The sequence below is a fragment of the Rhinoderma darwinii genome, chromosome 4 (assembly GCF_050947455.1).
Source record: "Rhinoderma darwinii isolate aRhiDar2 chromosome 4, aRhiDar2.hap1, whole genome shotgun sequence".
Lineage (NCBI taxonomy): Eukaryota > Metazoa > Chordata > Amphibia > Anura > Rhinodermatidae > Rhinoderma > Rhinoderma darwinii.
This window is the reverse complement of record NC_134690.1, coordinates 396085774-396105330: the sequence shown is the minus strand read 5'-3', so window position 1 is coordinate 396105330 and position 19557 is coordinate 396085774. Positions and strand designations below refer to the sequence as shown.

The following is a 19557-nucleotide window of genomic DNA, read 5'->3' as shown; positions in this document are numbered from 1 at the left end:
GAATAGAGAAGGTTTAACACAATTTCTCACATTATTTTCATCTTTAAATGTACAGAACTGCCTGGTATCAGCAACTTACATTTTGCTAACATTTTTTTCAGCAAATTCTTTACTTCATCCTCATTGAATTCGCCTTTCTGTAACTATAAAACACATAAGCAGAGTAAACACATAATATCTATCTATCTATCTATCTGTCTGTCTGTCTGTCTATCTATCTATCTATCTATCTATCTATCCATCCATCTATCTATCCATCCATCTATCTATCTATCTAATATCTATCTATCTCATATCTATCTATCTATCTATCTATCTATCTATCTATCTATCTATCTATCTATCTATCTATCTATCTATCTATCTATCATCTATCTATCTATCTATCTATCATCTATCTATCTATCTATCTATCTATCTATCTATCTATCTATCTATCTATCTATCTATCTATCTATCTGTCTGTCTGTCTGTCTGTCTGTCTGTCTATCTATCTCATATCTATCTATTACTATACAAAGACTTATATAACCAATAATACCGCCATTCAATGACCATAGTGGTGAAAGACCAGTTCTAACGTAGGTAGTCTGCAGGGTATCATGACGTTGCAGACTATACAAAGCTACGGATGTAGCCATCTTTATCTTGGCTCCGATCACTTGCTGCAGCGTGATATCACAAAACAAAAGTCATTGAAAAAGTCAAAATAAAGGATCTTGCCACTGTGTATTTAATGCGTAAAGTCAATAGACGGCGAAATCTGTATATACTACTGATCAGATGCAGAATCCATAACTATTAAATCCTTAGACTCACAGGTGACGTCTTCTCTAATTGTAGATCTTCTCTTTCCTTCTCCAGACTGCCATAAGAGTTTGCTGCACAGACATCCATGTCGCCTTGTTTCTGTAGCCTATCCCTACCACGTTGAAAGCAGGGGAGTAACTAGATAATACTGGTCCCTGTAGCAAATCAACCGCATGTGTGTATCTATTTGTCTGTCTGTCTGTCTGTCTAATAATTAATAACTAAATAATCAGAAATGCCAAGCAGGTAAAGTTATAACCTTTAACAACTCAGATTTTTTCAGAATGGATCAATATTCACTGACCCTGATCAATCAGACTTCACTGATATATCTGACTAGAAAGTTGTTTACTGGAAAAAAAACATTTATGCGTCATGTACACGACCGTAGTTTTGCGGCTGTATACTATCCGCACTTGTGGAACCGAATTTGTGGATAGTATAGAACATATGCTTTCCTATGGGCCAATGCACACGACCGTGGTTTCCATGGTCGGTGCATTGCCCAAAGCCCAGATCGCAAAAATAATAGGACATCATTATACTGTCTGTATTATTTGGACTCATTAAAATGAATGCACATCTTGTGTGTGCATGGTCCGTGATTGCGGACGGCCCGCGGATGACACTCAGGAGGCCTTAAGAAAGAAATTAAAGAATAAATATAGTTGTCCTTATATTGTTCCCCTAAACCAGCCATAGACAGATATGAGATAGATATTAGATATGAGATAGGTATGAGGTAGATAGATAGATAGATAGTATACAGTAGATGTCTTACCTCATTTCTCACAACGTCAAACTCAGCTTCTACATCTGGAGTAAGGATCGGCTGGGAATATATTAGAACAAAAAAATGTTAGTGAATTACCATTCTTCATATAGTTGTATATTATTGTATATTATTGTAATTACTCCCCTGGCCTCAGGAGGCACACTATCTATCCTCCCTCCCTCATAGATGTACATAATACGCACACTACGACCATTCTACACAAAGCCAATAGAATCACATTGTGGAGGAGAGAAACTACTATAGCAAGAGGACAACATACAGACTCCATGTAGACGCTGCGCTAGTTGGATCTGAATTCAGGACCCCAGTGCTGCAGGTTAATGCTCACCATTGAGACAAAAGATATCTATTCTGTGTTTCTGTATGTAATTTACTGATGATTATATAACATATGGTAAATTATAGTTATAGTACAATCTAAACACAAATGTAGGGTGTAAAGGATTTGCCAGACACAGGTTCTGTGTCGTCGCCCGTGGCGCCAGATGGAGCTAGTTCCCGCCCACTGTCTATTTATACCTGCCTTTCCTGTTCCTCCTTTGCCTGTGATTCTTCTATGCTTGTTTCCTGGCTTGCTGCTGCTGCTTGTACTACTGATCCTCTGCTTGTTATTGACCTTGGCTTTCTGACCACTCTCCTGGTCAGCGTTTTGTACCTCGCTCTCTCCTGGTTTGACTCGGCTCGTTCACCACTCTTGTTGCTCACGGTGTCTCCGTGGGCAGCTGCCCCGTTTCCCTGCTTCTGTGTACCCCTGTCTGTTTTGTCTGTCTTGCACTTACTGAGCGTAGGGACCGTCGCCCAGTTGTACCCCGTCGCTTAGGACGGGTCGTTGCAAGTAGGCAGGGACTGAGTGGCGGGTAGATTAGGGCTTACCTGTCTGTCTCCCTACCCTGTCATTACATAGGGAACATTTTCTATGCAATACCCTAAGCAAAGGAACTAAAAGTTTTACGTACAACCTTAAAGGGGAAGTCTGAGTTTAGAAAGAAGGGTCTGCTTTTGTCCAGAAATGGCTCCACTCTGTCCGTGGACTGTGTCATGTATTGCAGTATTTCAGTAATGGGAAAAAGCTGCAATAGCAGTCATGGCCCATGAATAAAAGTGGTGCTAATTCTGGAAATAAAGCAATGTGCTGTATGTGTATAACTGTGGTGTGTGTGTGTGTGTGTGTGTGTGTGTGTGTATATAGTTATATATGTATCTCTGTAGTGTACGGAGTGTGACTCAAAAAGAAAATTACCATTTTACCTCAAATGGAGTCGCTTGTACGACAGGTACCCTAGGACAAAGCAAACGTATAAACAGATATTGAGAATGATTTTCAAGAAGGCGTCTGTAATATATATATATATATTTTTAATGGGAATGTTCACTCAGGACAAGTCCTGTCTATATAGTCTATTAAGACATATATCGGCCTCATACAGGGGGTCCCCATTCAGAATTTCCTTCTATTAGCGATAGTGAAGAGGCACAGCAAAGAGTGGAGGACTCACCTCAACCATGCTGAAGATGAGATGTAGCGCCCCTAGAGGGAAACTGAGGCAGCACAATGGTGGAGATTTAAACAAACTAGTCCAATTCATAATTGAACTGGTTTGAAACTGCTTTACTTTTCCCTTGCACACATTTTGATAGTTCTCCCGCAGTGTGTTTAGGTAACGTCAGCGATGCTATCCACCATGACCCACTAATGTCTTCTAAGGTCCCTCAGCATTTTGACCCAGAATGTAAAATTACAAAATATGGGTAAATCAAAAGTTACAGGAGTAGTCAGAGTTTTGTTGCGACGGCCATTTTTGCAAAAGTGACAACAGGAAGTGCAGTCTTATTGGTTGTCAATTTTATTTAGATTCTTAGCTAGGGATGATAAACTGTTGTTCTAAAATAAATATAATATAATACAGTTTTAATATCAGTTTCTGAGATGGAAAAATGGCAATATGTCTAAGTGGAAAAAACATGACTATTTACTACTGATTTACTATTATATGGCCACTTTGAAATTTTGGTTAGAAATCCCCTTTAAATTTTCGATAATAGCATCCCTATGCACAAAAAAGAATTTGAGTTCACAGGAGGAATCCCAAAATAATGGAAATGATTACTGTATACAATACTTACTCTACTCCGGCTGGTTTCTTAGTGAAAACACGGAGGTAAAAATCACCTTCTTCAGACTCACTACCAGTCGCTGCCACAATGACGTAATCGCCTGGAAGAAGCTCAAATCGATCTGATACCTCACGGAAAGAAAAAAACGTGTTTACAGTTGCAGCCCATTTATTGTCCTTGAAAAACTTCTGCCCCAGAGGAACTTTGTCTTCAGGGTTAATCTGTAGTATAGAGATAAAATGGTGACCATAGAGTAACAAAGTAACATTAGTATCAAAAATATAATTATCTCTATATAAAGTGCAGGAATAAAAGAGCAGAGGACAAAAATATAACAATTGTTTGGTATAGTAAAAAAAGGTCCATTATTTAATGGGTGTTACATATAATGCTAAAACTACAACTCCCAACATGAAATTACAAAGATGGACGTAACCTTTATAGTTCTCTGAGCACCATTAGCAGCTCCCCAAGTCCCTCACAGCAGAGTATAAGCATTGAATACCACCCTGAAGCTCTGTTCATGCTGTCTATAGTCTGTATGCAAGAACAGGGGCTTCCAACAAAAGAACTTGTCTACAACATATCATCTTGTTGTCTCATCATGGAAAACCCCTTTAATCTGCAGCGATCTGCTGACCGCCGTGTGCCCGGATGATTTTGCATGGGGAAGATGCTGCAGGCTATATATTTTCCCAGCAGCGGCCTCTACAGGTCAAATGTAATATTACATGTGGCCATTCAAATGAATGGTTGTCCATGTAATACTTGGATGGATTAAGTCCATGAAAGCCTCTGGTTGTTAGCGCCTCCACCACACTCTGGCTCATAGAAGGGGCCTATCAGGGCATATGGAATGGGGTTGTCAAGATGAGGCAATCCCTTTAAGGCTCTGTTCACTGTGGCATTATGGACTTTTTTTTTTTTTCAGGATTCCTTAAGGACATGACGAATCAGTTATGTTCCATCAGGGCCGGACTGGGACTTAAAATCAGCCCTGGCATTTCTAAGCACACAGGCCCACCGCAGGCCATACGCAGCCACCAGTGTTCGGCTGGAGTACATGGGACCACCTTTCAGCTATACAAGACATGGGGAGATTTATTAAAACAGGTGTAAATGAAAAGAGGAATAGTTCTAATAGCTCCAACTCCAACGAATCCACTGCTTTTCCACGAGAATAATTAACACGCTCATTATTCTAGAGGATTTTGATTTGCGGAGCGGAAAAAAATTCACGCAGACCTATTTCCGCTGCATGTGAATGGGGTATAAAATAGCCCATTCACTTGTAATGGATGCAGAATGTTAGTGGATTTGAAAGGTATTTAGGGGTGGAATCAGGGACTTAGTCCTAATCAAATCCTGATTGCGTTATCATGGCTTAATACTGACGTATAAAGATTGCAAATTTTACCAGTATGCAATGCTAAAATATCACCATACTGTAACTAAATAGTATGATTTCAATTTTAGATTCAGCCATATACACACACACCCTCACATGCTGGACACATGACGCACAGATGCAACCCACAAGCTGGACACATGCTGCATTCGTGCCACTCACAGCTAGAACACATGCCCATGCACCCCACTCACATCTAGGACACATGCGCACACACACTACTCCCACCTAAGGACACATGCGCACGCACACCACTAGAACACATCTCCCACTCACACCTGGGGCATATGAGGTACATGCACCACTCACACTGCACCACTATAGGGATGTCAATCAGGCATGAAAAGGTGGGTTTGGAGGCAGGATTATTTGACCCTTCACCGCCCCATGACCCTTTAATGATTAATTAGCATATAGTGTGTGCCGGTTTAAAAGATGATTTTATAGATTTTTCTGCATCTGAAAACAACATACAGGAGATTGTTTGGAAATATTGTCTGGTCATGTATTACTCCATGGTGGCGATTCAAGGGGTTAAAACTACCTGACAGGTGTCCATTAAATATACAATGAATTGAAAACAATTCCATCTGCTCTGCAATTTTGTTATTATAAATATATTCTATATAATTACAGCTCCAGAACCAAGCTCTGACATATATACAGTACAAGAACCAAGTTCAGTACATAGATACAGCACCAGAACAAACTCAGTACATACATACAGAACCAGAACAAAGCTCAGCACATATATAAAACACCAGAACCAAGCTCAGTACATGTATACAACACCAGAACAAAGCTCAGTACATGTATACAACACCAGAACAAAGCTCAGTACATATATACAACACCAGAACCAAGCTTAGTACATATATACATCACCAGAACAAACTCAGTACATATATACAGCACCGGAACAAAGCTAAAACATATATACAGCACTAGAACCAAGCTCAGTACATATATACAGCTCCAGAACAAAGCTCAGTACATATATACAGAACCAAAACAAAGCTCAGTACATATATACAACACCACAACCAAGCTCAGTATATAAATACAGCACCAGCACAAATACAGCTCAATTTAGCGCAACCCCTGTTGCCCCCTCAGAGAGGCACCAGGCCGCTGACACTGTCCTACACTGATTGTTTGGGTGGCCAGCAGGCAGCCCACTGTTCACCGGCCCATCTGGCATTTGCCAGAACTGCCAGATGGCCAGTCCAGCCCTGTGTTCCATCATAATTAGTTTGACAATGTCATGGGCTTTGTTAGGTTAATACACGATCAACAGAGCCAGTGAAGACAGGGCAACTCCAACAGGATTTATTGCATCCAATGTGGACAGACCAGGTCGCCTTCCACGCATGGACAGCACACAGTCCACAAGATCAGGTAATCACAGGAAACTCCTCAGAGCGCCGGCCTCAGCTTCAGCTCTCCTGAAGGTCTAAATCCAGAACCCTCATCCTCCCCAAGACAAGCCCTTATATACCCCTCAGTTGGGAGGAATATCTTGGCAGTTTCTAGTCACCATGATTTATTATAATATTGAATTTAGTTTGTATTTCTACTGTCTGTATGTGAGTTGTGTCTTTTGTACTATTATGTGCATTGCCCAACTATTGTCTGCCACAGCCAGGATGAGAAGGGGGAGGGAAATAATTGGATCTGCTTGGTTTGCTGGTCTGCACTCTAGCTGAGTGATGGTGGTGCCTCCTGATGATCCCCTGCAGGGCCGCCATCAGGGGGGTATTAGGGGTACTGGTGTGAGGGGCCCGGCCAAACCTAATTGAAAGGGGGGCCCGGCAACTGCCGCGACTTGCCTTTGGTAGAAAAAAACGGGCCCCTGCAATGGGGCCCGTTTTTTTCACCAAAAGAATGTCGTGAGCTGCGGGCCTCCCCTCTCGTCATGGGGGCCGTCAAACCGCCCGCCCGCGCGACCGATTGTGCGCACAAGGAAACTCCCGCGCGTGCGCACTCGCGAGCGCGCACCCGCGAAAGCCCAGAAGCGCGCGCCCGCGACAGCCCGGGCGCTCGCAGCCGCGACAGCGCGTGCGCACCCGCGAACGAAACGCGCGCAGCTGCGGACACACATGGACACAACTTACCTGGAGCCTGGCTGGAGGTGAAGGACTGAACGTCTGGAGCGAAGACATCGCCTGACGAGGACTGGAGTGGGAGCCAGCAGCTCTTCTGACACAGTGAGTAAAGTGTCTCAAAGTGCTGTTTAAGTATGGCCCTGTTCACACAGAGTATTTTGCAGGCAGAAAAAAATCTGCCTCAAAATTCCTTAAAGAATTTTGAGGCAGATTTTGACCTGCCCACACTATCTTGCCGCGTTTTTTTGCTGCGTTTTTTGCCCGCGGCGATTGAGGACAGCAGACAAAATGTCGCTCCTGGAGCTGCTGCCTGTCTCTAAATAGGCAATTGGTCCAGTAGAATTTGGAATTATTTTTTTTTGTGAACCAGCCTTAAAAAAAGACAAAACTTTTGTGTTAGGGCCTGTTCACATCACCGTTCGCTTTCACTTTCTGTTGCGGGGTTCACCCGACGGAAACCTCAGACGGAACCCCGGAACGGAAGCAAACGGTGATGCGCGAAGAATGCACAAATATAGGACATGTCGTGAGTTTTACGCAGCGGACACACGCTGCGTGAAAATCACTGACAGTCTGCACGGCCCCATAGAGTAACATAGGTCCGTGTGAGGTGCGTGAAAATCACGTGCGTTGCACGGATATATTACACGTTCGTCTGAATAAGCCCTAACAATAAGGCCCAGTTCACAGAGTTTTTCAATGGGAGGCAGAAAATGCATTTTTCGCTGCATTTTTTGTCTGCTGTCCTCAATCGCCGCGGGCAAAAAACGCGGCAAGATAGTGTGGGCAGATCAAAATCTACCTCAAAATTCGGTGCACGGTTCCAGGCGGTCGCGGGTGCGCGGGCGGGGCTACGTGCGATCGCGGGTGTGTGCTCGCGGACACATGCGAGGCCGGTCGCGGGTGCGTGCGGTCGCGGGTGCGCGCTCGCTGACGGAGTTTGCGAGTGCGCACGCGTGGGAGTTTGCGGGTGCTCGCGATCGGTCGTGCAGGCGTTGTTTGACGGCCCCCATGACGAGAGGGGGGCCCGCAGCTCACGACATTCTTTTGGTGAAAAAAACGGGCCCCATTGCAGGGGCCTGTTTTTTTTCTACCAAAGGCAAGTCACGGCAGTTGCCGGGCCCCCCTTTCAATTAGGTTTGGCCGGGCCCCTCACATCAGTACCCCTTATACCCCCCTGATGACGGCCCTGGGTAGCATGATATAGTGCTGGATGGAGTACCGTTAACAGGTGGTGCCATGGTAGGGGGGCCCAGAAAATGTAGCTGTATGGGGCCCCGAAATTCCTGATCCCCTGTGGAAACTGGACAATGAGGACACTTTATGTCTTGTGGCTGCACCTCTGACTCATCTGGTTGTCCATATGCTGGAGACAGGACCTGAGATACCTGATTACAGAATGCATTCCTCTCTGATGAGAGTTCACAATAAACAACGCATAATGCACCATCACAGACCATTTTACCTGCATTGACTTATAATAGGTCATTTAGTTACTTATTTTTTCCCCTGCATAGAATAGAGCAGCATGCTATGATATTTGACCATCAATAAGCAACAAAAACATCTTTGAAAATCATATAATTATTCGGTTCTGTTAAAATCTGTTTGGCGGTTCTGTCAGCCTTTCTGGTATTTGTGACGGCAAGAATAGTGTAGTCTGCAGAGCTTTTCTTGTCGTAAAAAATAGTGAAATCCTAACAGAACCGTGATAGGACCCCATGAAAGTCGAATCTGATATAGCTGTAATTGCTCAGTTATAAATGGAAGCCATGACACCAATGTGAACAGACCCTAAAACTTGACTTGCATTGCCCATTACTATTTTCTAATCTATAATGTATGTCTTTCTGAGTATAGACAATGGGAAATGAAAATTAAAGCCCAGGCAAAACGGTTACATTGTAATACAACTAATAAAGGGCATGAGGGGGCAAAGTGTGTCATTTACTGCCCCTGAGGACTTGCACTGGGCATAACATACAGTATACATTTTACCTATAGTGTTCTTTTAAGAATCAGAAAACGAATAACATTAATGAAAAAAATTTCACAATCACCTTATATATATAGAAGCCAATACGAAGGTAATTTATTCCCTCTTGTTTTTTCTTTCTTCGGTCCTTTTGTATCAGAGACACAACGATAGGACACTTCTTGCTGGTATCACCATCTGGAGCTTCCAGCGTGATTCTGTACTGAGGATTGATCCAAAATGTGTCTATGAATAAAGGAATGTAGAAGTAAAGGATGATAATAGATGAATAGTATATTAGTATTATATTAGTAGTAGTGGGAGGACGGTATTAATATTAGTGAGGGATTGTTTGCCTCTTCCTCTTTTATATCTGTACTTTATGAATTAATGCGTTTATACACTTTGGACAATCTCTGTTTTTTAGAAGCGTAACCTGAAAATAATCAGTAATGTTGAAATGCCCGTAAAATAAAACAATGCAGCAAATAGTCTGGAACAGGCATCACACTTTGAACAATTTGCAAAAACCAGCAGAACAAGCGAGTGTAAGAAACTTTGTAATATACTGTATCGTATTAGAGAAAAATTCTGCTGTCGCCATTTTTTTAGGCTTTCATCCACCTCCACCCTCTTCTAACTGTTTACGCCCTCTAAATTTACTGCAAAAATCAACTCCTCAAACAAAACAAACTGTCAGCTCACTGAGGGATCAGGCTACAGCTGCCCATAGAAGTCTATGGAGGGGGAGAGGAGAGAGCAGCGTAAGAGGCAGAGACACACAGACGCTGCTGCAGCTTCTAGTACGGTGTTGCTGGTATCACTCACCCCAGCAGCCGCCAGCCTCTTTGTCCTCTGCGCCGGCTTCTCTCTGCTCCTGGACGCCGGCGCACTCTGCTCTCTCCACCACCCTGTTCCCGTTCTTAAAGTGCCAGCGCTCGCACCAGGAATATTGACCCCCAACCTATCCCAGCACACCCTGGATTTTAAAAGGAACCCTACGCACTACCTCTTTGCCTGAGCAATGTTGTGTGTTTCTCAAGTGTTTGTCTGCAAAGGTCCCCTAGCTGCATCCTGTATCCCGTATCGTGTTTTCCCATATACAGTATCTGTGTCTGGTGTCCGAGCCAAGTCCAGTGTCCGAGACGACTGCACTATCCGTGTCAAGTTACGTGTCCGAGACGACTTCAGTGTTTAAGTCCGGATATCCAGCACAAGCCTGCTTCCAATAGTTTGCCACAAGCCTGCTTCCGATAGTTTGCCACAAGCCTGCTTCCAATAGTTTGCCACAAGCCTGCTTCCGATAGTTTGGCACAAGCCTGCTTCCGATAGTTTGGCACAAGCCTGCTTCCGATACTTCGGCACAAGCCGGAATCCTATAGTTCGGCACAAGCCTGCTTTCGATAGTTCGGCACAAGCCAGCTACCCAGGTACTCTTGCCCTAGTGTCTGTTATAGACTTTCAGTTTGACCAGCTGCTACACCGCTACGGTGGAGCGGCACAGTGGGTCCACATACCCCACAGCCGTGACACGTGTTATATCTCACCCCAGTGCTGAATATATGCAGTATATAATAGATGATAGCAGTCACGGTCCAACCACTAGCTGAGGCAAAACTGAGAATTAGAGATAGAGCCTGCTAAAAAAAAAATGCAGTATAGAAGTCATATAATGGCCAGAAATTGTGTTTTTCCGCTTGTGAACACATATGAGAGATTATTCTGAAAAGTCATCAAAGTTTAGGTTTAAAAAACTGACGTTTTGTGTATACAACTCCTACGCAGACCTATGTGTCTTCATGGTTACAGACTACAAACAAATCCAGTGTGTAGTCTGATCCTGCATTCATGTGTTACTCCCTTTCACATGCCTCCTCTTTTGCTAACCTGCTGCATAGGAGCTGTATGCACAAAACAGTCCAATATTTTTAATCATGGCCATTTGTAAAGTTGCTTCATTTTTAGCCATTATGCATCTTGGTTCTTGTTGTGTGGTACAGAAAGAGTTTGGGGTTACTGAGTAAGGATTGTGGGAATGGAGATATCTGTATAATGTTTGATGGTGACACGTATGTTCCAATAGTTCTAACACATTCTTACCCTTATCATTTTTCCCTCCAGAAGTGACTCCCTTTTTCCAGTTTCCATTGAATTCTGCCATGCACCAATTATAGTGGTCACCACAGCACACCTCACTCAGGCTGATGTTGCATATCTCCACGAGTCGATACTGTGTCAGAAAGTCAGTGTAGGGCATCCTGCAAATAACCAAACATATATTTTGACATATTTCCCAAGCACTTTTTAAGCAATAAAAACATATGTGATAAAAGTTAGGATATTGTGGCAACATTAGGTACTCTTTAAGGGAGCAGCTGGCGTGCAATGTTTATGGAGGTGCCTGGTGAGACACTGTATAAGGGGGCAACTGACAGGAACTGTTTATATAGGCACCTGGTAAGACACTGTATAAATGGGCAGCTGACAGGAACGGTTTATGGAGGCACCTGGTGAGACATTGTATAAGGGGGCCACGAGCAGATGTTGTTCATGGAGGTGCCTGGCGAGAGAACCGTATAAGGGGGTATCTGACAGAAAGTGTTTATGGAGGCACCTGGTGAGACACTGTATAACGGGGCTGTGGGCAGATTCTGTTTATGGAGGTGCCATGCGAGGCACTGTATAAACGGGTAGCTTACGGGAACTGTTTATGGAGGCAGTCAATGAGACACTGTATAAGGGGGCAAAGGGCAGTCACTGTTTGGAGAGGTGCCTGGCAAGACACTGTATAAGGGTGAAGTTGAAAAGAAACTGTTCGTGGATGTACCCAGTGAGACACTGTTTAGAGGAGCAGCGGGCAGGCACTTTTTATGATAATCATTGCTCTTGGAACACTGTGTCTGTTATGGGGGACTTCAGTTGTCATTTGAATAGACCCTTGTATATTTTGGTGTGTTCACTGCTAGAGAGTGGGGGCTTGTGTTGTCACAGAGAAGAAGAGATGTGCTGCAATGAGTAAAGCCAAACATGTCCCTGATGTGAAAATTATTCAGTCACTGTTTGGTAATATATTAATTTACTATATAGTGGTATTATTCAGTCACTGTATGTATTATTCAGTCACTGTATGGAGGTATTATTCAGTCACTGTATGGATGTATTATTCAGTCACTGTATGGATGTATTATTCAGTCACTCTATGGTGCTGTTTTTCAGTCCCTGTATGGTGGTATTATTCAGTCACTGTATGGAAGTATTATTCAGTCACTGTATGGTGGTATTATTCAGTCACTGTATGGTGATATTATTCAGTCACTGTATGGTGCTATTATTCAGTCACTGTATGGTGATATTATTCAGTCACTGTATGGCGCTATTATTCAGTCACTGTATGAAGGTATTATTCAGTCATTGTATGAAGGTATTATTCAGTCACTGTATGGAGATATTATTCAGTCAATGTATGGTGGTATTATTCAGTCCCTGTATGGTGGTATTATTCAGTCACTGTATGGTGATATTATTCAGTCACTGTATGGTGCTATTATTCAGTCACTGTATGGTGATATTATTCAGTCACAGTATGGTGCTATTATTCAGTCACTGTATGGTGATATTATTCAGTCACTGTATGGCGCTATTATTCAGTCACTGTATGAAGGTATTATTCAGTCATTGTATGAAGGTATTATTCAGTCACTGTATGGAGGTATTATTCAGTCAATGTATGGTGGTATTATTCAGTCCCTGTATGGTGGTATTATTCAGTCACTGTATGGAGGTATTATTCAGTCACTGTATGGAGGTATTATTCAGTCACTGTATGGTGGTATTATTCAGTCACTGTATGGTGGTATTATTCAATCACTGTATGGTGGTATTATTCGGTCACTGTATGGTGGTATTATTCAGTCACTATATGGTGGTATTATGCAGTCAGTCTATGGTGGTATTATTCAGTCACTGTATGGTGATATTATTCAGTCACTGTATGGCGCTATTATTCAGTCACTGTATGGTGATATTATTCAGTCACTGTATGGCGCTATTATTCAGTCACTGTATGAAGGTATTATTCAGTCACTGTATAGTGGTATTATTCAATCACTGTATGGTGATATTATTCAGTCACTGTATGGTGGTATTATTCAGCCACTGTATGGCGCTATTATTCAGTCACTGTATAGTGGTATTATTCAGTCACTGTATGGAGGTATTATTCAGTCACTGTATGGTGGTATTATTCAGTCACTGTATGGTGGTATTATTCAGCCACGGTATGGCGCTATTATTCAGTCACTGTATGGAGGTATTATTCAGTCACTGTATGGCGCTATTATTCAGTCACTGTATGGAGGTATTATTCAGCCACTGTATGGCGCTATTATTCAGTCACTGTATGGAGGTATTATTCATTTACTGTATGGCACTATTATTCAGTCACTGTATGGCGGTAATTTTTTGTCACTCTATGGTGGTATTATTCTGGTACTGGTGGTATTACTCACTTGCTGTATGATAATAATATTCAGTCAGAATAATGATATTTTTCAGTCACTGCATTGTGGTATTTCATATTCACAGTATGGTGGTATTATTTAGTTACTGAATGTTTACCTATGAAATTAATAGAATTGTCGTCACTTATGACTTGAATGGCAGTCGAACCAGTTGTAAGAAGGATAAATAATATCATGTGTCAGTGGGGAAATGATGTCTTAATTTGTGTTGCCTTGCCTAGATTATTTAAATAATCCAGTGTTAAAACAGATTATGCCAATTTAGACTTTGGGGGGGGAGGTGTGTTAAAATTAGGCCTCTATTCTAATTAATTGTGAACATTCTAAGTAGCCTTTATAATTTCCACTAAAAGTTAAAATGATATGATTGGCAGTACATGAGAAGTCAAAATATAAATATTCACGTGTCAACAGTGTCAATATCTCCTTCTTTTGGTCTAGTACGGGGGGGGGGGGGGGTCCATCAACGTTTTTAGTAACCACTTAGACTGAAGAAGATGACAACTCACCAAACCTCTCCATCATCCTCCTGAATGTTGAGCTTTGCTTTTACTTCGGGATCCACCTTGTTCCACTCTTCAGATCTGAGATGACAAGAGAAATTCTTAAAATCAAGAAATTCACTTTTTTACATTAATTTGCAAAGGTGAAGGTACAACTAATGGGCAACTCCTGACACACCTAAAAAGCAACAATGTAATGTCATGTATTCATTAATAAAATATTAATATAGATAGGTATATTCATACGGTGCGGTCATATCACAAAACTGCAGCGTTTGGCCTCGATGTTTCAAAAATTGCAAGTGTGAATAGACCCTTCTGGTATGTCAAGTAGGTAGGAGACTAGAAATATTATACTTGTCACAACTTGTCTGATTGTCCTTTTCCTGACGTTTTCCATCGGCAGACAGTCCGAGTGCACCATAAAATTAGTGGGATCCGCCCGCATTAATATAATGTGCATGGGCGCTTCAGTGTGGTAAATGCCATGCCTAAAACAGACTCCTCAGCAGCCCTGTACATTGATCAGACCTGCCCATTACCAACCTGGGGAAATGGCGGAGGTCAACCTCACCTATAAGTGGCCAGCATTCTGCTAAATACAGGGATCTGACCATGGCTTGACTGCCCATCTGGCAAATGCCAGATGGGCCAGTGTTTGCAGTGGGCCACTTTCCTCTTAATCCTAGGCAGGCTCCTGTAGCTGCTCCCCTTCCCCTTTGACCTGTCTCTGGATGCTGCCACAGTAAAACTAGGGAGCTGAAGCTGTGGGCAAGGGACTTGAGTCTTGGCAGGATTTTTTTAGAAAGCGGTGATGTCCTGAGTAGGCATGGCTTAATTATAAGGTGGGTGGAGCTTACCAGACTTGAGGGCGGGCATTTGTTGCAACTTGTAGGGATTCTAACGGTTCAGCAATTGGAAGAAAGAGAACTCTTATGTGTGATTGATTGAAGTGTAGTGCAAGAAGTTAGTATGTGGTATGTATACTTTGTGTGTGTGGTGTGTAAATGGTGCTTATGCGTCATGTGTGCTGTGTGTGAGTGGCACATGTCCTACATGTATGTGGCTTGTGTCTAATGTGTGGGTTATGCATGAATGGCGCTTGTGCGTCCTATGTGTGAGTGGTAAATGTGTGTGATCTGTCTTACGTTGTATGAGCGATGCATGTGTGTTGTGTCTTATGTTGCGTGAGTGGTGCATGATGTCTCCTACGTATGTTGTGTGAGTGGTGCATCTGTGTGATGTGTCCTACGTTGTGTAAGCGGTGTAGATGTGACATGTGTCCCATTTGTGTGTGGCTTGGTGATTGGTGATTGTGCTTTATGTATCTTATGTGTAAGTGGCACATGTGCGGCATGGGTCCAGGATGTGGATGACACATGTATTCAGTGCGTGAGTAATACATTTGCAGAATTGGTGCATCTTATCAGAGCTGCATGTCTGGTGGGTGTCCAGCATATGGTTGACATGAGTGCAGAGTGTGAAAGGCATGTGGGTGGCACATGTGCAGCATGTGTATAGTATTGTGAGTGGCATAAGATTAACCCTAGCACCGACAAGCAGCTGAGGAATCCTGAGGTCTGTTCTCCTGCACAGCCTGCCCAAGTGAACACACATCAGCCCTAGGATACTGTTGGTGAGCCCTGCTGTTCTACTCCACTGTGTATTTATTAGTTGGTTATGCTGGGACTTGTAGTGCCTCAATGCTCCACTGTGTAGCTATTTAGCTCTAGGTTATGCTGGGACTTGTATTGCCTCCATGTGCCAGTATATAATGTGTTTGTAGGGTATAGTGGTACTTGTAGAGCCTCAGGGTTCCAGTCTGTCATAATTATTTTCTAGGTTTATTTGCAAAAATTTAGTAGATGGACACACCAAGGACATCACCCACTGCGCCTCCATTCACTCACACTGTACTGACGTCAAATTACAGACATCAGCACAGCGTAGGGAAAGTCTCAGACTACCACTTCCACCATGGGTGTTTCCACTGTGGGGAAGCAGTAGTCTGAGAGTAGGGATCGAGATTAAGGGGGTATTCCCATATTATATGCCATAAAAGTCTGATAGATGCAGGAGATTGGTGTGGGTCCCAGAGGTAGGAGGTCATGGCTGAATAGAACTAATTTCTAACATCACGTGACTGAGAGGACACTCGTCTTGACAACAATGATAAATCAGATATAAGTGGTAAATCATCCTCCATGTGAAGCCATATCAACAAAACCATACCCTTAATTCACCCCGACCAATGCTTTTGGGTGGAAAATGTAACAAGCGAGACTGTGTGGTTTCAAATGCCGGGCTGAATTTCAGACCCAGAGTCGGCTCCAGATTCATGTGGACACTTAAGTGGTAGTGCCACTGCGGAACCCCCTATGACACATTTTTATACATCGCCCAGTATATTGTACACCAATAATGCTGCCAACAATACTGGTAGTGTAAGGGTAAGGCCACACGGAGCGGCCCTGACACGGTCACAACGCGGCCCTTTATCTGCGAAATCGTGTGGCCATGAATTAATACACCCTTTATGGGCGCACGATTTTGCAAATTACAACAACTTACCTCCTATTCATTCTCTATGGCAGCGCCGGAAAAAGCCAAACACTGCACTCAGCTATCTCCGGCGCTCCCATAGAGAATGAATGGAGCAGCAGTGCGCATGCGCATGTCACCGGAATACCTCTTAACGAGGTATTTGTCAGCCGCTCCTACATGGTGCCAGAGCGGTTGTTGGCCGGGTTGCGACTATGTCAGGTCTGCTCCGTGTGGCCGTACCCTTAGAAGTGGTCAAAAGATTGTAATTTAACCCTTTCACTGCCCGGAAGAAATTTTTGTTTTTGAATTTCCAAATTCCAACAGCGTTAACTTTTTACATTGATACAGCTGTATGAGGTTTCGATTTTTTCGTTACGAGCTGTAAGGTTTTTTCAGGCACTATTTTGGTATACACAGAAGATATGGTGGAAATGTAGAAAAAAAAATAATTCTGTCATTTTTTTTTTTTTACATTATTTATTGTTCACTAAAAATAAAGTAATAACTTTGAGTTTTCTTGGGACTGAGGATACCAAATATGACTATGTTATTTACTATCAATTTGTTTATTGTATTTATGTTTTTGTGCCATTATTTTTTTTTAAAAATTAAAAATTCCATCTTATACTTTTTATCTTTTTATAAACTATAACATAATGGCATATATAAATATAAACCATATTCCAGGACATTATGTCTATGGTAGTATTTCTGTTTTCCATATGCAAGTTCACTAGTTTGAGAGAGAAAATTATTGCAGCCCCTCCCCCATTGATAGTGGCCAGGCATCAGCCTAAACTTGCTGGGTGCTGATGTCGGCCCTGGCCAGAATCTGATCACACGTTTATGCATGTTTAATTCATATGCCATAAAGATTGATAATGGGAATACCCCTTATATGTATCCTCGAACCAGTAATCCACCCTATTGACTGAGCTCCTGAGCTCTTTACCATTCTATACAAGGTGCCAGAATAATGCTGAACAGCCTGATTTCAATGCAGATCTCAAAGGGTTCTTACACACAATAAACATTTATGACTTATCAATTTGCCTTATTGGAGGGGGTGTGAGCAGTGCCCAGTCAAATATTCAATGCGGAGAGTTGGCCACACGTGTGAGCACTGCTTTAAACACTACAGGATACCAATAGTGAGTGAAAGACACTGATCTTTTTTATGATTCTATTACAAGTTCTATATTTATATCTAAAGGTGCCCTTTTACGCTTCGATAATGGAAACAATTTGACTAATTTTAATCATCGACTACAAACTTTTTAATGTGTAAATACTTGTAGGTGGCCACTTTCGATGGTCAAAACAGCAATTAGATTACTGAAGCGTATAAATGCACTCTAACAAGAATATCTATTAAGGATTATAATAAAATCAAAATCTAGACCATACTTATCACTCCAGGGTCCGCTCCATTCTTTATGTCCCCAGGGATTCCTCACTCTGATAATCTGTACCACATTTTCACCGCAATTGACCTTCAAAGTACAAAGAACCATGTAAGAGTAAACATAAAGTGCTCAGATTATCTAAAGGGCTAGTCAAGATGTACTGTATAGGTTCTATTATGGGCCGCGAAAACGAGTGCCGACAACGAGACAGCTCGTTGATTGGCGCTCGTTTGTTCCTTTCACAAGAAACAATGATTGCTTATGTATGGGGGACGAGCGATTGTTACTATAAATTTTCATCATGTCGGCAGCAGATCTCCCTGTTTACACAGCAGGATGTGCTGCCGACAACGTTAATTTTTAATGCTGCATAAACAAGTAAATCGGCTGTTCACAAAGGGCAATGACTTGTTTGCCTGATCATGGGCCCGTGTAATAGGGCCTTATATGTTTGTGTTTTCTTACCTCCTCTGCTCCGGTTATAGAGTAGATATGATTTTTAATAATACTTTCACCGAAAATATCATCTTTTGAACTGTTTTTTGAAACCTGCAGAGAAAAATTGGTAAAAATATCTTTAAAACGCATCATCACAATCTGTTAACACAACAAAAAGGTGGTTGACTAATGCATGATATAGACACCCAAAAAATCGATATCATCCATATTTAAAGGGACCATCACGGGTGTAACTAGGAGGTACTGGGCCCCATACCAAAGATATAATGTGCCCCCCCCCCCCCCCCCCGGAAGCATTCACCAGCCACCAGCTCCAGAGAGATCAGACCCCTAAAATAACTCATAGCAGATCCCTTAATTATTTTCAAACCATAGAGCCCTGAATTATGTAAACCCCAGATCATACCCAAAATTAATCCACTTCACAGTCCAGACCCCTAAGTTAATTCAAACCCCAGACCAGACCGGTAAATTAGACCCCAGATCAGACCTCTGAATTAATCAGAGCCCTAAATTATTTCAGACCCAAGACCAAACCCCTAAATCATAACCCAGATCAGACCCCTAAATGTATTTAGACCAATAAATTTATCAGAATACAAGTTTAATTCAGACCCTAGATGAGACCCCTAAATTAAATTAAACCTCAGGCCCCTGAATTATTTCAGAACCCAGACCAAACCCCTAATTATTCCAGAACCCAGACCAGACCCCTAAATCAGACCCCAGACCAGACCCCTAAATCAGACCCCAGATCAGACCCCTAAATTAATTTAGACCCCAGATAATACTCCAAAATTTATTTACACCCCAGACCAGACCCCTAAATTAATCAGACCCCGGACAAAACTCTAAAATTTATTTAGACGCCAGGTCAAACCCCTAAATTAATTAGACCCCAAAATGAATCACCCAT

General features: G+C 42.3%; 1 pseudogene; it reads right to left on the bottom strand.

The window, feature by feature from the left end:
* Positions 1-19557, bottom strand: part of LOC142760278 (calpain-2 catalytic subunit-like) — a 73688-nt pseudogene that overhangs the window by 16351 nt on the left and 37780 nt on the right.